The sequence below is a fragment of the Taeniopygia guttata genome, chromosome 4 (genome assembly GCF_048771995.1).
Source record: "Taeniopygia guttata chromosome 4, bTaeGut7.mat, whole genome shotgun sequence".
In the NCBI taxonomy this organism is placed as follows: Eukaryota; Metazoa; Chordata; class Aves; order Passeriformes; family Estrildidae; genus Taeniopygia; species Taeniopygia guttata.
Window position 1 is genome coordinate 59,280,920 of NC_133028.1, and position 16,515 is coordinate 59,297,434.

A 16,515-nucleotide genomic window follows, 5' to 3' on the forward strand; every position below is an offset into this window, starting at 1 on the left:
AGGTAACATTGCCTTGGTCCCCTGCCTTGGTTTCCTTATCTTGAAAGTTAGGATAATAATATTTGGCAAATATTTTAATTAACTACAAAGTTAAAAAAAAAAAAATTATGTAATTGGTGCTAAAACTGCACCAGAAAATGCACATATTGCATTTGTCAGCATCAGAGGTACAGCAGCCTAACTGACCCTGATGGATGTTACCTTAAACTGAATAAAGACATAATTGTATGACTTTGTCACACAGTCAGTTGCAAACCTAACCAAAATTTATAGCTACAGAGAAAAGACAAAGAAATACAGATGATTTGTAAAGGAAAGCATTTTTAGATAGAAACAGGAATAAAGGTATTCAGGTTTCAAACAGCCACTAAAAACTTACAAGATCTAATGTGAAATCAAGTATGACCTGGAACACTGGAAGGTAAAGCAAACAGAATCAGCTGGAATCCTTTTATGAGAAGGAAGCTACAGGCCAAGGTCTTTAGTGATACTTGAGATTCCTGGCTAACTCTTGTTAACATGAGGGAACCATATTTGCTGCTTTTCAATTTTAAGACATTATGTACAATACAGAAGCACAGATCACCTTGTCTGTTTAAAAGGATGCCATTGTATCTGTTTACCTTAGACACTAAAAGGAAAGTTTTAGTCATTAAAAAGGCCAATGAAGACATTTTTGAACCACTGGTATTTCTGTAACTATTTAGGATCACAACTCTTTGTTTTTAATAAAAATAATTTCTTGTTTGTTTGTTTTTTGGGGGTTTTTGGTAGTTTTTTGTAGGTTTTTCTTTTTTGGGTTTGTTTTTTTTGTTTGTTTGTTTTTTTGTTTTTTGGTTTTGTTTTTTTTTTTTTTTTGTAGCTCTTTCCTCTTTTACTTCAGCTGTTTGCAGAAGCAACAAATATATGAAAACAGCCTCAGACCTCAGTTCTGTGCTGGCTCAAGGAGGCAGCAATATTGTAATGTAGGTTTCTGATGCAAAAAATTCATTAAAAGAAAGGATGACAGCTTGATTTTCAGATCACAGCCAGAGGTGCAGGGCTGGCATGTAAAAAAAAATATTAGTAATAGTCTTTCTGGATATGGAATTCTCTGAGATAATAAATATTGAAAACTATACTGACATTTTCAGTCAGTCTCCTGAATATAACTAATAACCAGATACTTAGTTGTTTCACAACCTTGGCTGCAATTTACAGCTATACATAGTCAGATTTCCCAAATCACCACACTGTCAACACAAATAAACAATGAGATATATAGAGGGATGTGAGCAGTGGGGAAAAAGCAAAGAATTCCATTACAAAAGCAGAGGTGTGGGAACAATAGAAATCTTAGATCTTTTGTTTGCTTTTGTTAGCTAAATTTGCTGTTGAGAAGCAGGAGGGTCTGGGTAAGGCTGCCAGCCCATAGAGACACAGCCTCACCTTGACTTCAGAGCAGCACCAACTACCAAAATGTTGCCTGCCTCCAGAGAAGAAACATTCCAATACCTTCAGCATGTCACTTAAAGTTGGAAAATCCAACGGAACAGCACTTGGAGAAAGACAACTGAGTCTCTGAAAGCTCCTGTGTGACAAATACAATAATTTTAGAGGAAATTGACAGGAAATTAATACTATACATCAATTTCAGAGCCACTATTTTGGATACATGCATTGTTAAATGTATGTGGCATATAATGTTAGTCATTAGGATCTTGCCAAAATATGTAATGCGATCTTACCTCAGAATGGGATGATTCCCTTAAAATCCAGGCATTTGAATACCAACTTGCTCACTGTACAAAGAGTTCAGTAATTACTAGGTATATAATATTGCACTGTAATCTAACAGCTTGGAAAAGCTGATGTTTCAAATAATCCATTATGATTTTAAATCCAGAAGCATAAAATCTGAAATAATGCAATTTTAAATTAGAAGAAGTGGAAAAAAAATCAATAAATAATAAAAGACAAACTATACAGAAATATTAGCTAGGTTACAAACTTGAAAATAATCTATTCTATTTTCTTTATATTTAATATGAAGCCACATCATGTCTCTATTAACACTTCCAAGACTTAGCTACAGTATATGTATGCTGATATGGTATTATGCTCTGTGCATTATGACTGGTTACATATTTCCCAAAACTTAATCCACTCTGAAATTTATTAAGCAGTAAAACTGAAATTCTATTAACCTTAATGGTATTTACACAAGGGAATTCACACTTAATATGAATGCAACACTGACACTTTAAACTGGGTAAAAAAAAAAAAAAGAGACAGGCTTAGTGTAGTTAAAGCAAAGCCATCACATTTTCTATTTATGTAGTCCTTCACAAGGGTAATCCTCTGCGTATTAAGGAGAGAGAAGAAACAGCCACAGTCTGGTTGGTGTTGAAGCTCCTCAGATGCCAAGTGAGATAACTGCATGTGCCAATAAAGGGTGGTCTTACTGCTGTGGGACAAATAAAGTTTGGTAGGAGGATGGGAGGGCATTATCTTTGGTTTTCTTATGGGTCCTGAAAGTGCTATTGCTTATATTTTCTGTGGTATAATTCTACACCATCACACTGCTTTTCAAATATGTTTCCTGTACTATAATATACATGGAACGGAATTCCCCTGTACCAGCCATTCCTCAAAATCAAGCCAAAGTAAAACTCCTCAGATTTCTCTCAATATAAAATAGATCTTTATAGTTTCCAGGGTAAAATTAGTTGTGGAGCAGCCTCTAAGTCATCTACTGGGAGATGACTGAGTTGATTTTGAAAGGCTGAATGTTACCCGAGTATGTGATCCTGAATTCAGTTTTCCAAGAAGACATTTACCAGACCAAATGCAAGCTTGCTGAAGAGATTCAATGGGAAGCAACAGGAGAATCCTGAGTTTTGTTCAAGGGGTATCACTTAATGATGAGTGCATCAGAATGAGAGCTGCAAAGAAAAACATAGGGTCCCTTGAACTTGATGCCCTACCTGTGTGAAGGAGGAATGGCATTTGGAGAGATCCAGAAATCACAGCAGAATCAGGAGAACATTTTGGCTCCTGCAGGTACGACTGTAAGGCTCCCTCAACTTTCAAGCTGCCTTGTCAGCTTTATATACCAGTCTCAATGAAAATATTTGTAATATTGAGGGCTAATCTACTGCAGAACCAAGTCAAATAAAAGACCCTGAGCCAACCATGAAGGAAATAGGAAAAAAGAATCTGGTGTAAATTAATAGAAACATCTCAGACTTCACAGGGTTCCTAATTTGGGTTCCCTGATATAAAAATAACAGTCTGAAAGAAAACTACTGAAATAATGCTCTAGTACAAATAAATTGGTGCTTTTAGAATAAATCACATTGTAAATGCACTTGGGTATGTTGACATTTACGTGCCATCTGAAAGGATAAAAAAGAATCTCTTCCTTTCCCATGCTACTTTTCATTCATTAGGAATTAAATATTCACAAAATAAAGCCTTTCTTAGGCTTCTAGCTTCTTTGCTCTTCCTTAACAATGCAACCCTGATATTCTAGCACTAACAAAAGCTTTCTGATATATATATTTTGAGCTGGAAGTCTGTTTTGTTATTCTGTTCATGTCGTTCTGACCAGAAGGGTTTGGAAAACAACCCTTTAAAGACAGTGAAGTTGAGTTCCCCTCTTCACATCATGGTTTGCTGTGTCAAGATTCTTCATTAGCTAAGATAAACTATGCAAAAATCTGAAAATTAAATTAGATGGTGCAGAGATGTGTTAACTATCTTCTGAACACAGAGATAATTTGATTTTGGTCTTACAGTAAGCTGTCTCATACACAGAGTAAGAGCCAGGCTGTGAATCTGAGCCTGGATCTTTCTCTTCATGTGGGCAGAGGGTTCATTTGCAAGAGCATTTGCATTTGAGGATTTTGGGCTTCTGTATTTTGGATTGCATTCTCCTTTTCATTACATAATTGCAATAATAGAAGCAATACAGAAAAGGCTTCATCTTTCCTTATGCATGCCAGGAATCTTAAAAAGAGGATTGAATCTAGTCATAGCAAGTGGTCTGGAAGAACAGGAAGAAAGCCCTGAGCCCTGAAGAAATCTTTCAATAAAATGTCTGAAACTGGACAGTCAGGTACCCAAATCTTCATTTGAAATCCTCTTGATGCAGCATGAAATAGAAGAGATTCTTTCCATTAGCCCACCAAATTTATTAGAACCTTTCCATGACATTCAATGACAGAGATATCTGTGGGGTGGGTGGGGTCTCCACTCGGTGCTCTCACAGAGTGCTCAGGCTCCTTAAAGTTTCTTTAAAACTGAGATTAACACCTCATCCAACTGTGGATGTGAACAGCAAATAGTTCTCTACAGTGGCTGAACTCCTCAGCCAGGGTTTAGAAGTAGTGTCTGCATACCAATCTGGTTTGGAAAAGCAGATTAGCCATCCCACAGAGCTTCCTCTTGGACCTTCTCACAGGAGGGGCGAAAAAACTGAATACTGCTGAATATTTACGCCATAGGTCCTTGTGGTGCACTGAACTTCATCCTAAGATCATTGAAACAAATACCACACTGATTATCTTGTATTTCCATTTTTTGTAGTGATATTGAGCACTATTTTACATTCAAATGCTATCTGTCTTGAATTAATGAGGATAAGAAGCATGCAGTACATTGCTACATATTTTCAGTGGCCCTTATGTTGTTTGCACCCTGTGAATGTTCTTGAAGGGAAATAAACCAAAGGAAAAGACATATATGAAATGAAAAAGTAGATATACTGGGTTCGCTCTCCCTTCCTACTCATATATCTGTCTTTATTTTTTCAGCAAAATATCCACATGGCTGACAGGCCACATGAGAAAGGAGAGAGAGAAATATTGAGCAAGGAAGAAATAAATTGAAAATGTTTATTTCCCTTATAAAACTGTGCATCAAGTGGACAACAGACACCATAATTATTTCCTAATATTCTAAATTCTTTATTATCTTCAATCATATTCAGTGAGGAAACAGTCACTGCATCTGTACTTCCTTGCTAATTTATCATGCTACAGCATGTGCCAGTAACCAACTTCCCCAAATGCTCAGATCAGGCTGGTTAAATACATATCCAGACATCATTCCATGCTGCTAAAAACCCACGTACAAGGAACTGGGGGTGCAAACAGATTTGGGCACCTGGATGCAGAAATTAATTTAGCTAAGCACAGGTAGGACATCTGAAGGCTGGTTAGCCAAGATTATTTAATTTCTGCTTTATTTACTAGCTTCCCAGTCATATTTCTCTCTATATAAATATATATTTGTGTGTGCAAAATATACACATCCGAACACATATATGCACATACATATTTATGTATTTTTTCCAGTTTGTACATGTATTACCTTTAAATACACAATTAAATTATTGTTTCACTGTATTAATTAAAATACTAATTATAAATTTCTATGCATTTCATTGCAGTCCTTGTAAAATAAATTAATTAAATTAATTTTACATAACATTGCAATAAATTTTAGTAGAACATTCAACCTTAATGTAATAATTATTTAACACATTTCTGCAATCTGTCCAAGACTGCTAGCTAAAGAACAATATTATTCCTACTGCTGCATTTGAAGCAAGAACTCTGAAAAACTGAGAAAGTTAGGAGTTCACAACAGAATATTACATCATGTCCTTGTACAACACTCCTGAAACATTCAAACATACCCACACATCTGGGAAGTTGTTGCTATAAAAACTCTTTCATACAAGTAATCCTTACTCAGCCTTTAGTCAAATTCCAAACATTCAACAAAGCTCATAATTTCCTGAAAAGTCAACATTTTCTTTCAGAGGAAGGGACCGGGGAGTCAGGTGTTGAAATAGAAATGTTGAAATAGAAATGTTGAAATAAAAATGCTAAATCAAGAATTTCAGAGATAATACATACAGCTCATTTTTCCAAGATGTATTTTTCAATAATTTTATTATATCTGGAAGAAAAAAACTCCTGATCAATTGGAAACCAGTACATAGTTAGCAATAAACACACCTTTTGTCCTGTAAGAATTTGCCATTTTATCTTGGTAAATCAACACTTACTTTTCTGTAAGAATCAACTGATCTATATGATTAACTATAGATAAAACTAATTTATGCTTTTGGGACTCCTAAATTTTCTTATTCTCTGTATTGCCAGCTCTCGCAGATACAAAAATTTACTTAGAATAACTTTGCTCTAAGAAATGGGAAGAGTAAGCATTATGATCCAGAGATTCATGGCATCAAACATCCATTGTCACAAAAAGACAATGTGTAAACTGCAAAGACTTGTGGCAATTATTTCTATCATTCTTGATCTTTCCACAGCAAGCAGAGAAATGCTTGCTCTGGAATGGTGCAAAGCATCCAGGGTCTTTTTTTCAGGGATATTATTACTAATTGATGGAAAATTGTCTATAGCACTATATGTTTATAATATGTGCATGGTTGGAATACAACCAAATAAAAATGTATTAGACTAGGGATCCTTGTCAAATCTCTCCTCTCAATGCACTTTATTTGTTTGAGTGACCTCAAATACCATTCCAAATATAATCTGTATTTAGTCCTTTATCTAGGGTAGTAAAAATTATTTCCATGCAAAATCTGTAGAGAAATTTAGGATCCTTCCCTATTAACAAGAAAAGCAGAATGTAATGTCATTTGAGGAAAGGGAACAGTCACTGGAAATGCAAGCTGGGTAGTTACTCAGATCCCTGCTTCCATGAGTGTGAATAGTTTTATCCTCTTTAGTACCCAATAATACTAGCCGTATCCTGGCCATGTTCTCCAAAGCTAAAAAAGTAGACTGAGACTAGAAACTGAGGTTTTCCACTCATCATTATTTAAAAACACTCCTGAAACTTTTAGTCCACCCTGGCCAAACCTGCAGCAAGGAGCTCACTTCTTTCAGGACCATCAAAATATTTAGTAGGCTGTCGCGGTGCCTTCCCAAAGTCTCCAGCAGCCCAGTACCCTTGGCACTGCAGGCAGCAAGGGCCACCTTTGTATGCCACTGCAGGCAAGAACTATGGCCTATGGGCCTGAAGCCACCAGACAGGAGGAGGTGTGTGACAACAATGACAAAAGCGAGGAGTCGTCCTTTTGGGGGTATCAGTGTTCCGAGTTTATTGGAGGCCTGAGGAGACAACCACGGCTCAAATGGAGATATACCCCAAAAGGCACTGAGCACAGTGTGCATGGTCTTTTATATGGGGGAGGTAACAAGGGGAGGGAACAACAGTCAACTAATGGAATAACAACTGGGGGTGGCAATCGAGGTGACAAGCAGGGGAAACATCCAATGGGGTGAGAGGGAGGGAGGGGACCCCGGGGACCAGCCTATCACCCGAGGCCCTGCGTAGAACTTTCTAAGTGAAAGGGAGGGGCCTCAGAGTAATGGACAGGCCCTGGGGAGGGGTCAGGGGAGTGACTCAGAATAAATGAACCAATTGGGTAGAGGGAGGGATGACTGGCAGACGGAGGGGAGAGAAGAAGGGAGGCCGGACCATTTAACATAAAGAGGGGGAGAGGGAGAAACCGTAAGTGGGGGAAACTTAAAACGCACCCCAACAGTAGCCTTTTCCAATTTTCTAATCAGCTCACAGAGTTATGGAATGGCTGAGGCTGGGAAGGACCTCTGCAGCTCATCTTGTTGAGGCTCTACTACAGTCATGGACAGTCATGTAGACAGTCCAACTTCAGCAGGTTGTCTAGGACCATGACTTTTGGATATCTTTGAAGGTGCAGGCTCCAAAACCTCTCAGGAAGGCTGTGACAGGGCTCAGAACACCCTCACAGTAAAGAATTGATACATGGATTTCCCAGAACAGGTCAGGAAAAGGCTCCCCATAATGATGCTTTGCAGGCATTTTCTTGCTTATGTGGAAAGCTTGAGGTGACTCTGCTTAAGCCCTGTTTTGTTGATTATCATAGAATCATTTAGGTTGGAAGAGACCTCTAAGATCACCATCTGAGTTAATGGAAATCCATCCATTAACTCAGCACTGCCAAGTACACCACTACACCATGTCCCCAAGCTTTTTTAATGCTTCCAAGGTTGGCAACTCCGCTACTTCCTTAGTCATCCCACTCCAATACTGTTCAATCCTTTCAGTGAAGAATTTTTTCCTAATAGCCAAGGCAAATCTCCCCTGGTACAACTTGATGCCATTTTCTCTTGTCCTGTCACTTTTTACTTGGGACAAGAGACTGACTTGGCTACAGTTCCCTTTAAGGCAGTTGTAGAGAATGACAAGGTCACTTTTGAGCCTCTTTTTCTCCAGGATAAACATCCTCAGCTGCCTCTGCTGCTCTTGATGAGACCTGTGCTCCAGGCTCTTTCCCAGCCCCATGTCTTCTCTGGACATGCTCCGGTACCTCAGTGTCCTTCTTGTTGTGTAGAGCCCCAAGGTGAACACAGCATTCAAAGTACAGCCTCACAGTTCTGTGTTCCATCACTAACATCACTCCACACCCTTGCAGAAGATCCAAGCATCACAGCCCAGCCTTGTCTTTTAGCTGCTGTAGTCCTTTTTTGCACAAGCCCTGAGTCCCAAGGTCCCAAAGCCACTGGAAAGGCTTTTTCCAAACAACATCCAAACCTTTCTTAAAAGATCTTCCTTGCAATCACATTTCAGAGCTCTACTCTGTTCGCAGTAATCACTGAGTCTTTGCAACAAAATCTCCTAATGCCCATATGTGGCAAGCATTTGCTGTTTACACAGCCATTAGCCAATCTTTCCAGAAGATTTCTTTCTTGCATGCTATTTTCTAATTCGGGTTACAAGAGCAAAAAAACAGAGGCCTGTAGTAATATGTTTTAACAGGCAAAAACTCAAACATGAAGTCACAGCCACATTTTTTTTTTTTTTAAGATGTGCTTTTCAACATAGTCTAAGGGCAACAGTAAAAAAAAAAGCAATATTTGTTTTCTGCTTTCATGGTAAGATTTAGTTTCGAAGATCATTTCTTCGGGCTGATATCTACATTGCAAGCAAGATTTAATCAAGAACTACATTGCTTAATACTGTTTTGCAGGGCTCTGATGGATTGATTCAGCCTTTCCTTAGTCATATGACAAGCGACTGGAATAAAGGATAAACAGTCTCCCTATCTGGTCTCTCCACGCTCCATGGTATTCACACCAGCCTTAGCAAAACTGCTCTTTAAGATCAGTCTAAGAAAAAAGAAGCCAGAGCCTATCACAAACTAGTGTATCAAAGAAATATGCAAATCTTTTCTTGTTCTATATTCTCCCTAGCCTCCCACTACAATTATTAAATTACAGGGTATTAATAGAAACTAAATTAAGCTCTCTGAAAAGATGAATTCCAAAGACGCAAAATTCAAATGCCAAATAGAGAGCATGCAAATAGGTTATTAAATAATTCTTATCAGAGCTTGTGCTAATATTAGCACTTCCAAAAAACAATAGAAAACTGCAATATTTCTAGAAACACTCCATTGAAACAGCATAGTGAAGCACAGTGAAATATTCTTGGTGAATTTCTGTATTTTGATGCTATGCAAAAATAACATTTATCTCGCATTGCAATAGAAAAAAAATTATTTCACACTCCTAAAAGAATTAGTAATATTTATGTGATGATACTTAGGAAAAAAAAAAAAAGTGTTTTTTTTAATCTGAACCACTGCAAAAATGAAGCTTTTCTGCCTAGAGTTTTCAGAGAGCACAAATTAGCACAAACTGTTACCTAATTGGGCTCTTCAAATAAGTAGTTAGCAATGAGCATTAGTCTTTCCTCATTGCTTTTTAAAACCTTATATCTATCCAGGTTCCATGGCCTTACAGATTTTAATGGCCTTAATGAAGAAAAAGAGCATTGTTATTCAATTTGTCTCAAGCAGATCTCCATTCAGAATGACAATTGTGTTGCCATCCTTTCTAGCTTAAATCTTGTTTTTCAGAAAGTTTTAAGTTGCCAGAGAATTTTGTTCCATGTATCTCAGGCTTAGAAAATGAAGTTGGTCAGTGGGTTGGTCAGTCAGTCAGTCAGTCTGTCTGTCTATTATCCACACACATAATCTGAATTCCTGCAGTACACAATGCCAAAAGACAAGACCATCCACTTCATGAGTTATTCAGAATTTCACTTTAAACAGCTCAAAATCACTGTTCTCCTAAAAATTAGGTTTGGCAAATTATTTCCCTTCCATACAGTCAAATTAATTTTTAATTTCTGATGATAAAAACAATCTTTGAGTAGAGTAATTCAAACCAGAAATTTACCATAACTTGGAGTTAGATGCTATCTCAGCATGATATGAAATATTCACTTTAGGGGACACAATTTGCAATGACACTCGCCAAGAACCCATCAGGAACAGGAAATGGAAGTTGGGTATTAGCTGAGTATCATCAGTGGTGCAGCTCCCAGAGAATAAATTATTATGGAGGAAAATACTGCTTTCTACATGCTGGACCAGCTTCTGTGAAGAATTGGAAGGTGAGAGGATCAGTTGGTCCTTGTTCAAACCAGGGCACGCTGAACAGAAATAGAAGGATTGAGAGAGAGAAACTGGAAAAAACTAATACCAGAACTCCTTTCATTTTTCTCTGCTCTCTCACTTCTCTCAGAAAAACTGAGTAATACAAGCCTGGAATATCTAGTGTGACTGCAGAAGCCACCAAAAGAGTACCACAGCCTGAAGAAGTTTTCAGCCCATGAGAACTGTACTAATGGAACCACACTGGAGCCACCCAAAATGCTCAATAATGTGTTTCTGAATGAAAAGATACTACTTATGAATTTAGGCTTAGATTCTTGCCCTAGAGCTGACATCAGAGATTGGATTACATATACACTTCTGCATCCTCCTTTACTTATAGGTGCCTAGAATTGATATTTAAATAATGATCTCTTCTTCTGTGAAAGCTATTTTTAATACCAGATCACCAATATATCAAGATAAAATTTCTATGCATGCAGATCCAACACTTATGTAGATCTATTGCTATGTCAATCTGACTTGATTTTCTAATCAGAAAGTTTTTAAAATATGCTTTCTTGCTCTAAAAGGTGTTCATTTTTTTGCAGAAGAGAAAGTTTCCCCTTTACTAGCTGGCAGTGTAGTCAGAATATGCTTAGAGCTGACTAGATGTATTATCACCTGTCAGCTATTTAGAGCTCCTATTAAGTTAGAAGATAGACCCGCACTGAGTCGGGGAAAACTACATCTGCTTCCAGACATCAAACTGACATTTCCTGGAAAGAAAACACCCCACCTGTTCACTTTAGTCTTTGGAGCTGCCAGTAGGGCAGGCAGACGTTATTTTCAGGTTAACCAAGTGAAAACTGATTAAGGAACATTAGAATTTTGCCACTCCAGTATTATATCAGCTTTGCTCGGGACTGGGAACATTTTTATTAAATATGGCACCCGCTGGAGACTATTCAGGAGAAAAAAACAGATCCAGGAATTAGACCAGTAACAATTACTCTGGGGGAGAAGTGCCCTGACACAAATAGGTTCCTATTTTTCCCAGTTCTTTGACTAGAAACTGTCTTCTCATTGGTGCTTAGCACTGTGTTTTAATGTGGCCAATGTTTTATTGATTTTTGAGCCTATTAATCCACAGGCCTGGTTTTATGGGATGCAGCAATGAAAATATCTGCATGTATGCGGCTTCTAATGCATCTGTGGATAGTCTGTCATACTCTCTAGCTATTGAGATGTCATCAGGATCTCAAACAATCTGTTCACCAAAATAATTGGTTCTAATTTCTTAATTTGAATTAGATGTCTTGAAATGTCTTCACTGCTGATAAAGGAAGGCGTTCCCTTAGCAACAATTTCAGCATTTCGCTTTATGATTGAAATCCTGAAAGCAGTTATAAATACTAGAAATGTCTGGGCCATAGAAGATACTCGGCAGACTGACTTGTTATATTAAAGAATTCCATTGGCAGCAAAAGAAATGGATGTAAACAATATTTTGCCTGTAGTACCCAAAGCAACTGCAAGCAGGCTTTTTAGAAGGATTACAAAGCATGTATTCTACATTAATTTCAAAGGCAGATTAATATGTTGCATATTTTAAAATAATTCAATTTTTAAGTATTACAGAAAACCAACTACAACATATTTGTGCAAATTAGCACACTAACTAGTTAGAACAGGGAAAAAGACTACAAATAGATGTGCGGTAATTAGGACCAAATATGTTTCAAGAGCCAAGAGAGAATTCATAGTTTCATAGAATACCCTTTTAGGGTTTTAGAAATCAACCGTACCAATGAGTTCCACATTCTAAAGACTGCAAGCATGAATCACAGATTTGACAGTACTAAATTTCCTGACTGCGCATGTGACACTATATTTGTGTTTGGTTAATTGAATAAGTGTTTTTTAGAATAAAAAATAGCCTTTCTAGTGCAATTAAGTTTCTCCCCAACACCTTCCCCACCCTTCCCATGCACACTAGCCGTGTTTTCTTAATCTTGTTTTCTTAAAATTATCAGGAAGATGCTAAGCTATCTCCAGACATCTATCACAGAAGGGTAGGTGGTAATTGTGATGTTAAAAACCATTTCGAAGCTCTTGGAACACTGTCTTGGTTGCAGCTTCATCATTCTGAGAATCATGTTGTTTAACGATAATATTACAATTTTGGTTTCTAATGGGTCTAGTTTCAGGGTTACACTTTAACCTATTCCCAGAACTATTTTGAAATACAGCTCTTCTTGCTGTGGAATTTCAAAGCTTTTAAATCATCAAAATTGCATGTCTTTGTATGTTTGCTATAGATTACGGTGAAGTAATTTCTTCAAGACAATTATAGTCCTCTACAGTAAAGGCTTTGCTGCAACCACTGGAGTCCAACTTGAATGCCTTTTAGAATTTGCTCAGAATTTTCTTCCTCTGCCTACTCTGAACTGAGAAAAATGTTAGCAAATCAGTTGATTTATTGCTTGCAAATCTATGCCAGTAACCACAAAAGACAAATTTTGAATTTTCCCTTCATATGTGATGTTTTAGTATAGCGACTAAAGGATAATATAGTGTTATTAGTCTACCAGCTCTTCATAAAGAACTACATGCATTTTTTTATTCTATATGAATTATGAAACATTTATTCAAGGGGGCTCTCAAATGGTAGGCAAGAACTATAACAAACTCCTCATATTTTGCTAGTATTTCTACTATTCATTGAATTGACCAGTACCATAATTAATTACCATAGTTAATAAATGGGACAGCTTCATTATCTTTTCTGTTTGGGAGAAGTAAAAGCAGAGCTTCTTAGATTAAACCAATTTTCCATCATTCTGGTTAATGTGCAAGAAAAAAATATTTTCACTCCTTTCATAACAGAGATTTCTCCATGTAACTGTTGGGTTGTAAATTACTTCCAGAACCTGCACAGAGTAGAACAAATATTTCTTATTCTGCCATTAACTCATCAACAATGCTTCTCAGAACTTTAAATCTTAAATTCAGGGGCAGAATTCCAGCGAGATTCATACTGCAATCCTTGATCGTATCCTTGTAACATCTTTGCAGACCTTTAAGATATTTTGGTTTCATAAACTCTCTAACAAAGTTGACTCCAGATTTCAATTAGGATTAATGTCCTTGGCCCACTGGATTAATAAGTAACATCATTTAATAATATAATTATAATTTTTAAAATATATTTTTTAAAACTATTTGATTATCATTACTTAGAAAGGCTTATATCTTGCTTCATTATGAGCAAATCATAATCCAGTAATAAGCAGTGGTTAAAAAAATCAACATACAAATAATATTGGCTGCTAGCTTTGATAGTTTTAAGATTGGTCTTGGTTTGCAGGGAAATAATGACACTTCAGTTAAGTAGAACCTTTTAAAAGTGACAGCTTGATTAAAATTTTTCTCCTTTATTTTGAAGGGTTTGAAATTTGTGTTTCAAATACATTGAAGGAAATTCTTAAACAAAAAAAAAAATCACTGAAGACTGCTGACATCTTTCACTCAAAGTGTGATGATAAAAGAGTGCTGACTATGTCAGTCAAAAATAAAAATATTTTTTAAATTGTCAGCTGCACTTTCCTTAAAGAATTTGATGTAACAAAATAGATAATTATTACATATGTACAATATTTATTTATAATATACTTACATAAAATGGATGTACATAAATATGCAATTCCCAGTATTAAAGTGCTTTGGGAAGTTTGTTCTTAGCTGGTGTATCTTATCTCTATGTTGTGTCTTAGCAGATATTGTGTTTGTTATTAGAAAAATAAAACTGAAATGCTACACAAATACCAGTTCCCACAAGTTGCAATGAATTATGCTTTACATCTAAGAAACAGTAGTTAAGTCTAGTAGACATGAAACAGTTTAGTAATGACTCTAAATCTGCATTTCCAGAATTGTAGATAATCTTGGAACACTTCAACATGGCTCAGGCTTGACACAGTGAAAAGATGCCTGGAAATAATTTTAATATTTAGTGGAACGTTTCCATAATCATACCTTGGCATGGCTCTACATCTTTTGAGTAAACTTCCAGGTGAACAAGACTAAGCAATGAAAATCCTATTTGAAAGTCAACACAGAGATTTCATGTTCCATTAGATGTGTTTCAGTGGGCTTTGTTAATCAAACTAGGAAACAGGAATAGAATTTAGGGTGAGTTTAACTGAGGAGTCACAATTATGCACACAGCCCTGATTTCAAACTCTGGTTTTGCAACGTGATAGATGAAATTTTAGAAAAATGCTTCCATTCCAGGACCCCTTACACACAAAATTAGACAAGCGTTGAATTTACTCAAATTAATGCGTATATTTTATTGCTAGATCATAACGAACCTGAATGCCACATTCCCAGAATCATATGAAAATAGGACTAGAAGAGATGTGACATTTCCCTTTAGCCTTCTTCTAAGCAATTTCAGACACTTCTGTCCACTTTTTGTGGAGAAAAAAAAAAAAAAATTAAAAAAATCTTCCTTTCTGAGCAGCCAAGCTGTCATTTCCAATATTTCTAAATGACTTTTAGGCTGAATTTCACTTCAGAATCTTTTGATATCCAATACAGCTCAGGAAGCTAAGGAGTGCTCTGATGTGAAATGCCAGTGTAAAAGAACTATAGTTGTCACCTGAAGTGAGGCACTGAGATGCTACTGCATTATCTGCACTTTCTACAAATATTTGTGTCTATGTGCAGCTTTTATGTCCTGCTGCATACCCTGAAATCATTTAGAAAACAAGGACTTTGCACTGGAGAGCTTGAGTTTTCATTTGTGGGTCAAAAGACTTCATTCCAACATGCTTTTAGTTTTGCAATCCTTCACACTATGGAAAGCTATACTGCCAGGCTAATACAGAGGAAGAAGCAGCTCTACAAAAAATGCAGAGGAAAAAACATAAACACACAGTACATCCTGCTGGCCTGGCCCACTGGGCACATATTGTTGGTCACAGCATGGGTCTGACACCATGGGGTGTGTTTACAGCATGGGGTGCAGAGAGCATGCACAAACAATCGTGAGAACAGTATATTTTTTCTTATGCCAAATGCATTGAGAATTGACCCTGTTGGGGTATAAATGCAGGACCCGATTGCTGTGGAAATTCTACTGGGGTTTTTTGTGCTTTTTAAATGTTGAATTTTCTTTTTGAGTGATCAAAATTGTCTTTGAGTCACAACAGTCAAAAATGGCAAAGACCACATATTGCTCTAATTCTAGTCTTCAGGACATCTTGTAGACATTATGCTTTAAAGATATTATTAGAACTTTTTATCCCTTTATCCAAAACTGACACCATATGAAACACTTGCCATGATAGCTCTACAATATCTTTTTTATTATTATTTTTGAAGCTATACCATGTAAATTAAACTGGTAAAATCACATCAAAGATAAAAGAAAGAACTAATATGCACTACATACAGACTTTTAAATATCTGTCATATGCTCTGTTCCTCAGGTAGTAGAATAATCACTCCACCTCTTGATGTGTCAGTGCTTCAGTCTTCCATTTTACATTGCTTCCTCTCTGCTTCTTTCTTTCCTCATGGAATTTTTAGCCCCCCGTTTACAAAGCTTCTTCTCACATAGAAGATCAAACATCACAATTCCTGTTACTGGTAGGACACAGGACTTTCAGGACCTTCTTATTACAGATTAGTCCAGTGCCTATCCTGAATACCACCAGGAAACCATCCCTGGAGAGACTCAACACCCATGAGACAGAGACAGAGCTCTGGTACCAAACAGCGGGTTTCTAAATCAGTTTCTCAGTGAAAGATTCCTCTTCAAAAACCTTTTACAACCTTACTTCTCCATTTGAAGTAACCACACTTAGCCCATTGTTGTACTATCAATACTCATAATTTCAAGGTATGTGTATATTTCCAGCAAGCAAAAAAACATTAAAATTTTTGTTATTTGTTGAAGTAAAACAATGGAAAAAAAAGTCTTATTTTGCAGTAAAAAAAAACTCAACAAAACAAAACAAACCCAAAATTCTGCATGGTCTGGTTGCATAGAGGAAAAA

At 36.7% G+C, this 16,515-nt stretch overlaps 1 long non-coding RNA gene across 2 annotated transcripts; it reads right to left on the reverse strand.

Annotated features, from left to right (window-relative positions):
- Nucleotides 1–867: 867 nt before the first annotated feature.
- Nucleotides 868–4,514, reverse strand: LOC140683997 (uncharacterized). 2 transcript variants are annotated; one of them, XR_012055765.1, is made up of 3 exons: nucleotides 4,383–4,514; nucleotides 1,728–1,896; nucleotides 868–1,570 (listed from the first exon to the last, which is right to left on the reverse strand). It is a non-coding gene; the product is annotated as an uncharacterized lncRNA (long non-coding RNA). The 2 variants fall into 2 exon arrangements; XR_012055764.1 differs by lacking the exon at nucleotides 4,383–4,514 and adding an exon at nucleotides 2,776–4,376.
- Nucleotides 4,515–16,515: the final 12,001 nt, after the last annotated feature.